At 42.5% G+C, this 9,047-nt stretch overlaps 1 long non-coding RNA gene across 1 annotated transcript; it reads right to left on the bottom strand.

The window, feature by feature from the left end:
- Positions 1–2,897: 2,897 nt before the first annotated feature.
- Positions 2,898–4,384, bottom strand: LOC307211347. The gene is made up of 2 exons (XR_013836390.1): positions 3,505–4,384; positions 2,898–3,461 (listed from the first exon to the last, which is right to left on the bottom strand). It is a non-coding gene; the product is annotated as an uncharacterized lncRNA (long non-coding RNA).
- Positions 4,385–9,047: the final 4,663 nt, after the last annotated feature.

Genomic DNA, 9,047 nt, shown 5'->3' with positions numbered 1-9,047 from the left:
CCCTAGCCACTCTGGTTGGCTTCCAACAAATTAAAACACAATATGACATCAAACAGGGATTGAACCAAGGACTCTGCTCTGTCAGTGAGCTAGGGACCTTCCCACATTCCTCTTCTGTTACCATGTCATGGGTTGCTTAGAGGTCACACCAGTCAGGATGTCAGGCAAGGATTTTCTCTCTCTCTGACAGTAATAGGAAACTAACGCCTGCCTTCTCTCCAATAGCAGTACATCCATTGCCACCTAGTGACTAAAAATGTTCATACAGGTACTTTTATTCACCAAAGTTCTTCATGCAGGAGCACCAGTAATTTCCTGGAATGACTTGTAGAGTTAGAAGGGACAAGGGGGGGGGGGAGGTCATCTACTCCAACATCCTGCAATGCAGATCTCTTTTGCCAATGTGGGGCTCAAACCCACGACCCAGATATTAAGAGTCTGGTGCTCTACCACAAGCACTGTTCCTAGGGAAATTAGAAACCTACAATCTGATGTTGCCTACTGAAAATGTGTTTGTTTTGCCAAGCATTTTTTTAAGGATTAATCTGCTTTACTGTCAATCATTTGTTCTGTATTATTACAATGTTATAGCTTTAATGATAGTGTTATGCTGGTTTAATTATTTTGTTTTATGCAGTCTCACTATTTTTTATGAGCTTGCACACTTCTTCAGATGCACGCACACAAAAGCTTATACCCAGAACAAACTTAGTTGGGGTCTAAGGTGCTACTGAGGCATCTAATCATAAGCTTGCATTTTTATTAAAGCTTATATGTTTAATCAGGGCCTGTATCTTAAAAGACCAGTCTTAGAAGACCAGCTGCCTAAGAACCTTGGCAAAATGTTTTTCTCCTAAACAAGGGGCCCCCCTGATTTATAGCAGAAAACAATTCTCAAAGTCGTAAAAAGGGAATTACAGGCTGACAGCCAAGGTTACACTGACCCTACAAATTAAGGGTGGATAAATAGTAAAATGAGCCATATCTTCTTCCTAAGGTTAAGAAGGTCAAGAGCAGTGAAAAAGACAACTGGCTTGGCTGGAGAAAATAGGTTTTCTTTCTTTCTATTTTTGAGGCTGAGAAACAAGAGAAGAAGAGCTGGCAGAAAGAAAGAGCATTTTTGGGAAGTCTTTTCTAAAGCTGTTTCTTTCTTAAACTAAGATCCTTTTAAGATTTCTTTTCCTTTTAAAAGGTTATTTATGTATTAAATATATTAGCTTAAATATAATTATGCAAAGGATTTAAGAAATGCTAGATTCTTATTTCATATAGTTGTAAGAGTTGTAACTATCCTGAAATTAAGTCAGCCACCAGCCCCCCCTTGCCAGACAGGAGACGCCATCGAGCACTCCTGATATATGGTTGTCAGGCCTTTTGTTTAGAAACCTTCAGATGAAGGAGATCTCTCAATGTTGATGTGAACTCAAAATCCTTGACATATGTTTAAGATAAAAATTCAAGATTAATCATCTGTTTTGGAAGGCAGTAGGGCAAGGAGGGCAAGAGGTGAGCTGGTAATTAAGATTCCTTGTTGAGACACATGTAAGATATATTACTACTTATTTGTCATTTATAGATAGAAGAATATATAGCTTTTTGATTTCCATAAAAGGGCAGAAGGAAATGGGTGTATCTTTTGTGATTGGTTCTAGCAAACAGCCAATAGGAATTTCAACCAGGCTGATTGGACAGAGGCAGCCACAGGAGGAGCAAGGAGGCTGGATTAAGGAAATATAAGTGCTGGCCAGAATGGCAAGAGGCCAGGCCAGAGCTTGGTAACCATATACCACTGTGCCTCATATTTATTTGTCTGACAAATAAATTATTATTTTAATTTCTCTATTGCTGCGTTGAATATTTCATTCCAGCTAAGCGTTAACCACAAGCAGGGTGCTACATTTTATGGTGCCTCTGTGACTCGGATAAGTGGTCTGCTGGAACACAGCCCCTTCGCCCTACTGGGCAGGGTACAAGAAGGAGGACCACGAACTGCTTACCCAAGCGCGCACTGGGAAATTTTTCCAGGGGAACGCAGAAGTCTCGTCTGTCTGATACCCTGCTCACTGGCGGCGACGGACCGGGGGGAACCAGCCAAGGGTAAGTGCACAAAGGGGTTTTGGCCCTCCAATTAATTGGGAGGAAGAGAAGTCTTGATCAAACTTCTGCGTCTCAGTAAGGGGGAACTGAGTACGCTAGGTGGCTGGGTACATCAGATGGTGATCTGGTGTAGGGAAAGGTTGGGAGGTAGAGTGTGGTGAAGTATCCAGCGCATTGTATGTGTGAGAAAGTACAGAACAATCTGTAGCTGACCTGAGTGTGGAGTGAGTAGTACTCCGGTTCCTAGTAAGGCGACTTCACTAGGCGAGAAACCTCACAAAGCGCGTGTGTGTGTGACTGAGTGGATACTTCACAGGGCCATACAATGGGAGTTGGGGGTTCAAAGGGGGGAAATACACCTCTTGAATGTATGTTAAATAATTTTAAGAAAGCCTTCTCAGGGGCATATGGAGTCAAAATGACGCCAGAGCGCTTGAGAACGTTATGTGAATTAGAATGGCCGAAACAAAATACTGGATGGCCATCTCAGGGAACCTTTGATATAAATTTAGTAAGCAAACTTTGGTCTGATATCACCAAAGAAACTGGAGGGTGCCCAGAACAATTTTCATATATAGATTCTTGGCTGAGCACATTAAATAAAAATCCTCCATGGATAAGGGAATGCAAAGTCAAACGATGCAAATTATTGGCTGTAAAAGCCGAAGCTAGGAAAGGAATCTTGCCAAATAAACTCAAACCCATTTTTGAGGGACCAGAGGAAGAGGTGCTTCCACCTCCACCCTATGCTCCACATCGAAGGGAGCCTAATTCAAACACTCCACCAGTTGTAACCCCAAGGCAAGAAAGTGGAATGAATAATGGGGGTGGAGTCACAGAGCTTGATTCCTTGATAGATTATGATAAATATCTTCAGGAGGCATTGGAGTCCTATAATAAAGCCCAAGCAGAAGTGGTTATTCCACCTGTGACTCCTAATAGACCTCCATCTACAGTCTCCTTTAGTGGAACAACGGATTGCCCACCCCAAACCCCTGTACATCCAAGTCCCAGAGAAATATTACAGAAGTTACAGGGAGACCTTGATCGGTCAGCAAGCAATACAGCCAGGCGTATAAAGCTGCTAAAAGAACGCCTTGGGACAGATACCATCCCCTATGATTTGAGGCCCCTAGAGCAAAGTGAAGAAAAAGGTCACGTAGTAGCCCCTCTTAGAAGAGTATTTGATGCACTTGAGGAGCCTGTGCTGGTTAACGGGCAACCCGGACCACGGCCACCTCGAACTTCGACCCTGCAATATATTCCATTCACAACTACGGATCTGATGAATTGGAAAACACACACCCCATCTTTCGCAGAAAAACCTCAGGCTATGATGGACTTGGTGACTTCAATAGTAAATACTCATAGTCCTACTTGGACAGATTGTCGCCAGCTCCTAAATACTCTTTTCACCACTGAGGAAAGGAGAGACATAATTGAAAAGGCACAGATATATTTGCGTGAGCAGGCCAGAGTGGGAAATATTTTTAATATTGATTGTCATCTTCAGGACAACTTTCCCTTGGAAGATCCTAATTGGGATCCAAACAATGCAATTCACCTGGCCAGACTTACCACCTACCGCCAGACACTTGTGCAAGGTATCCGCAGGGCATGCCAGAAGCCCACTAATATGTCTAAAGTCTCAGAAGGGTAGATGTGTTACCCATAACACTGTTTCGTGTTCGGTGTGCACCCACAAAAAGACTTAAGTTGTCACCTTTTGAGCTCCTGTATGGGAGGCCGCCCTCCTTTGTTCAGGATATTCCAGCTGACCTTAAACAAATAGGAGACCATGTGACACAGGAACAAGTGCAATCTCTCTCCCGTGTTTTTGTTTCTCTTAACAGGTGGGCCCTCGAGCGCACGCCGTGCAGCATTGCCGAGCCGATTCATCAGTTCCAGGCTGGCGATAGCGTATGGGTGAAAGAGTGGAAACGCGATCCACTTGCACCTAAGTGGCGTGGACCTTACACCGTCTTGCTCTCTACTCCAACAGCGGTGAAGGTAGCTGAGGTGATCCCCTGGATTCATCACTCTCGTTTGAAGAAGTCCGAAGGCAGTTGGACGTGCAAAGGTGACCCCTCTAATCCTTTAAAACTGACTCTCTCCAAAAACCCCTGTATCTAGCCCTACCGGGAATGGGCTAGGTCACGGGCAACATTAGACGACTGGCCTGCTGCAGCCACAACCTGGAAGCTGGCTGACCTGCGCACGCCTGAAGCTTGAGGAGCGTCTGAACCAGCGACTGTGAATGGAAAGATTCTCTTATACAATTGATTGACTGCCCCCTTGTGGAACAATGATAAAGGATATTACTCATTGGGGATCCTCGGGATATATGTTTTGGTCTTGGTGGTTCCCCATTTTTGTCACTGGGGGAATTATATTGGGGCTAATATTTATTTGCTATCACAATAAGGTAATCTTTTGTGGAAGGAATGCATATACTAGACATCAACATGATTTTATTATTAATCCTGATCCCTTGGGAAGGGGAAGGGTCCTTGAATCTGACCAAATTTGCTAAATATGGATTCCGCCATGACCACAATATGTGGGTAGGCTTAGCTGAGATGGTAGCCAATGTTGCAAATAGGACTAATTGCCTTGTTTGCTCTCTTGGGCCAGGTGATTCAGAGGGAGGTATGCCCTTATTACCAATACCATTAAATGCCATTGGTATGGTAAGCGAAATGCCACACCAAACAGAAGTACAGAATTTCCCCGGATGGAACTCAACTAAACCAATACGAGTTATACCTGTGCAAGGGGAATTCTGTGTACATAAATCATCAGATGCAGCTGATCCTACCATGATAGGCTCTTCCCATTGCCACTATACTTGGGATTATATTAAGAATAGTCAAACCTGGGCAAACGGTACTACGTATCGAACTCGGAATACCTTGCCCTGTGCACCTCCTTTTATTCATGCATGGAAAATGGTATGGAACATAACTGTGACAGAAGAAGGCAATCTAACATACTGCACAGTGAATTCTGTACCCCTTTTGATATTTCGCCTTATGCACTCCACGTACCAAAAACCTCAGACCCGATGGTTGTGGTGGATATGTGGAGAATGGGCATACAAGAAACTCCCTTCCAAATGGAGTGGGACTTGTTTCTTGGGATGGGTATTACCACCAATGTGGATTATGCCCACTAGTTCGGCCAAGCGTACACGAAGAAACGCTGATATTTCTCATATAGCAGGAGGAAGTACCCAAAGTTGGAGCGGTACTGATGATTGGCCACCAGAGCGCATTATAGCCTATTATGATCCTGCCTCCTGGAATCCTGGTGAGCTCATACAAGGGGCACGGGATCCTATTTATAATCTAAACAGAATAATTCGATTGCAAGCAGTAGTGGAACTTGTAACCAATGCAACGGCCCAGAGTTTGAGACTTATTGCACAACAGTTGGATGAAAGTAGAGCTGCCATTTTGCAGCTGAAAATGGGAATGGATTATGTACTTGCCAGGCAGGGAGGCCTATGTGGAGTCTTGAACTTGACAGGGAATGCCTGTTGCTTTAACATTTCTGATAATGGTGAGGCAATCCGTGTGTTGGCCACAAAGATGGAGAATATAGCACATGTCCCAGTACAAACATGGGAAGTATGGGATATGGGATGGCTCACCAATTGATTACCTAATGTCGCAGGACTCAAAGGGATACTATTGTCTTGCTTGTTTTTCTTGACAGTAGTAATAATGGTTTTATGTATGGTGCCATGTATCATTTCATGTTTTAGAAGTACAATTAGCAAGATGATTTCAAATGAAACTCTACCTCATATCATGGCCCTATACAGAGCTTTACCTCAGGAATATGATGAAGGTCAAGCTATCAAGGACACTTGGGATGAAGGTCCTTGAGCTTGAAAGGGGGGAATGAGGCATCTAATCATAAGCTTGCATTTTTATTAAAGCTTATATGTTTAATCAGGGCCTGTATCTTAAAAGACCAGTCTTAGAAGACCAGCTGCCTAAGAACCTTGGCAAAATGTTTTTCTCCTAAACAAGGGGCCCCCCTGATTTATAGCAGAAAACAATTCTCAAAGTCGTAAAAAGGGAATTACAGGCTGACAGCCAAGGTTACACTGACCCTACAAATTAAGGGTGGATAAATAGTAAAATGAGCCATATCTTCTTCCTAAGGTTAAGAAGGTCAAGAGCAGTGAAAAAGACAACTGGCTTGGCTGGAGAAAATAGGTTTTCTTTCTTTCTATTTTTGAGGCTGAGAAACAAGAGAAGAGCTGGCAGAAAGAAAGAGAGCATTTTTGGGAAGTCTTTTCTAAAGCTGTTTCTTTCTTAAACTAAGATCCTTTTAAGATTTCTTTTCCTTTTAAAAGGTTATTTATGTATTAAATATATTAGCTTAAATATAATTATGCAAAGGATTTAAGAAATGCTAGATTCTTATTTCATATAGTTGTAAGAGTTGTAACTATCCTGAAATTAAGTCAGCCACCAGCCCCCCCTTGCCAGACAGGAGACGCCATCGAGCACTCCTGATATATGGTTGTCAGGCCTTTTGTTTAGAAACCTTCAGATGAAGGAGATCTCTCAATGTTGATGTGAACTCAAAATCCTTGACATATGTTTAAGATAAAAATTCAAGATTAATCATCTGTTTTGGAAGGCAGTAGGGCAAGGAGGGCAAGAGGTGAGCTGGTAATTAAGATTCCTTGTTGAGACACATGTAAGATATATTACTACTTATTTGTCATTTATAGATAGAAGAATATATAGCTTTTTGATTTCCATAAAAGGGCAGAAGGAAATGGGTGTATCTTTTGTGATTGGTTCTAGCAAACAGCCAATAGGAATTTCAACCAGGCTGATTGGACAGAGGCAGCCACAGGAGGAGCAAGGGGGCTGGATTAAGGAAATATAAGTGCTGGCCAGAATGGCAAGAGGCCAGGCCAGAGCTTGGTAACCATATACCACTGTGCCTCATATTTATTTGTCTGACAAATAAATTATTATTTTAATTTCTCTATTGCTGCGTTGAATATTTCATTCCAGCTAAGCGTTAACCACAAGCAGGGTGCTACACTACTGGACATTTTTTTATTTTTTTTATTTATTTTGGCTGTGTCAGACCAACACGGCTACCTACCCAAATTTATTTTTTATGAGTTGGTGGTTTATAAATATTCCTACAACAATAAAATATCTACTAAATCATAATAATAATAATAATAATAATAATAATAATAATTATTATTATTATTATTATTATTTATACCCCGCCCTTCCTGGCCAAGACTGGGCTCAGGGCGGTTAACACCAAATATATACACCACACTGGCTCTCAGATGTGCTTGCAGCTGCAAGTGATTGTTATTATCTTCATGCCCTGAAAAGCTCCATCTGTTTTATTTCTGCAGGTCAAGCTGCTACTCAAGTTGCTGGCAGTTCTCTTTGGGTCAGCTGGCAACCCTCCACAGTTACAGCTCAAGGCTTTGAACATCTCGCAACACCCCATGACTCTCTTGTTTTCGTCCTCAGGAAAAGATTGTATTCTGGGGAGAGGAAGGAATGTATGTCTTGCCTGGCACCCTTTGCCATATTCCTGTCAGGAGGGGGAGATGTCAAGGTTCACAATTCATGGAAAACACCTCACTCAACAAGCAAAAAGCTCTTTCTAAGACAGAGATTCTAAGAAGGCGTCTGCCAGGCAGAGAAGGGGATTATGCTGTGGTCTGGACCTCTGTTCTGTTGCATTATCTGCGCACCTGCAAAATTTTCACAGAAAACTGTCTTTTGAGATACTTAAACTCACCTGTAAATGTGATGTCGTGGCCACAGGAATATGGGCCTGGCTTGCAGGGAAATTGTCAAGGTGTGTGCATTGCAGTGCTTTGAGCACCACTGATGTATTACTATGGCTTTGGCTTTATAGTACTTTTCATTCTCTAATTACATCTCAATTTCATTCCTATATCAACGATCCTACAAAATCTGTGTTTTCCCCATTTTGTAGATGGAGAACTGAGACTAAGGAGGAGTGACTAGCCCAAGGCCAAGCAAACGGCAGTTTCCAGGAAGGAAATCAAGAAATCAACCTGTCATTTACAGGCATTCTCAATATTTTCAAGGCAGATGGTGAAAGGTAGCTGTGAGTTACATGAAACTCTGGCACCATCACACCCAGCTTCTCCTTTCAATTATATGCATGCACAGTTCTGATTGCCACATTCCAAAGACACGGGGATACAGATCGATCCCTTATGCCCAGTATTGTCTACACTTTCTGCATGCAAGGCAGATGCTCTGCCACTGAGCTATAGGGCCCTTCCCAAGACAAAGCTTGTTCTTTCCAGTTGTATATGTTCTTCAGTTTTATGGGTGGCTTTTTTTTAGTCTGATGTGCATTGTTGCATTTGTTCAATATATATTGCATTTATATACTGTGTGCAAACTGCTTTCATGTCACATTATTTTGGTAATGGAATCATATAATCATATAATTGAAAGGGACCCTGAGGGTCATCTAGTCCAGCCCCTGCCATGCAGAAATCTTAACTAGATCATACAGGGCAGGTGGTCATCCAGCCTCTGCTTTAAAACTTCAAAGGAAGGAGAGTCCACCACTGTTTGTTCCACTGTTGAACACCACAATGAAGCATGGTGAACTATTTTAAACAAGCAAGCAAGCATAGCGTTCAAGACTGCACAGAAAAGGGCAAGTAGTAAGGAGAGAGAGAGGGAGAGAGAATAAATAATTCCAGGCCAAGCCTAAGAGGCCAGTACATTGCTGCCTCCTTTACCGCTTTCACTCAGCAGCCCATTAAGCTTTTTCCTCACAGGGTGGGTGAGAGCCGGATGTGAGCCACCGTTTGAGGTTTTCATGAGAAAAAACAAAACAAAAGAGATGAGCACGAAAGTTTCCTCTTGAAAACAGATCAGCTTCCTCCAGTCTCTGCTGAC

This window comes from Podarcis cretensis (assembly GCF_951804945.1).
Source record: "Podarcis cretensis genome assembly, chromosome: 2".
NCBI classification, from domain to species: domain Eukaryota; kingdom Metazoa; phylum Chordata; class Lepidosauria; order Squamata; family Lacertidae; genus Podarcis; species Podarcis cretensis.
The sequence above is the reverse complement of the archived record's forward strand: the minus strand, read 5'-3'. Positions and strand labels throughout refer to the sequence as shown.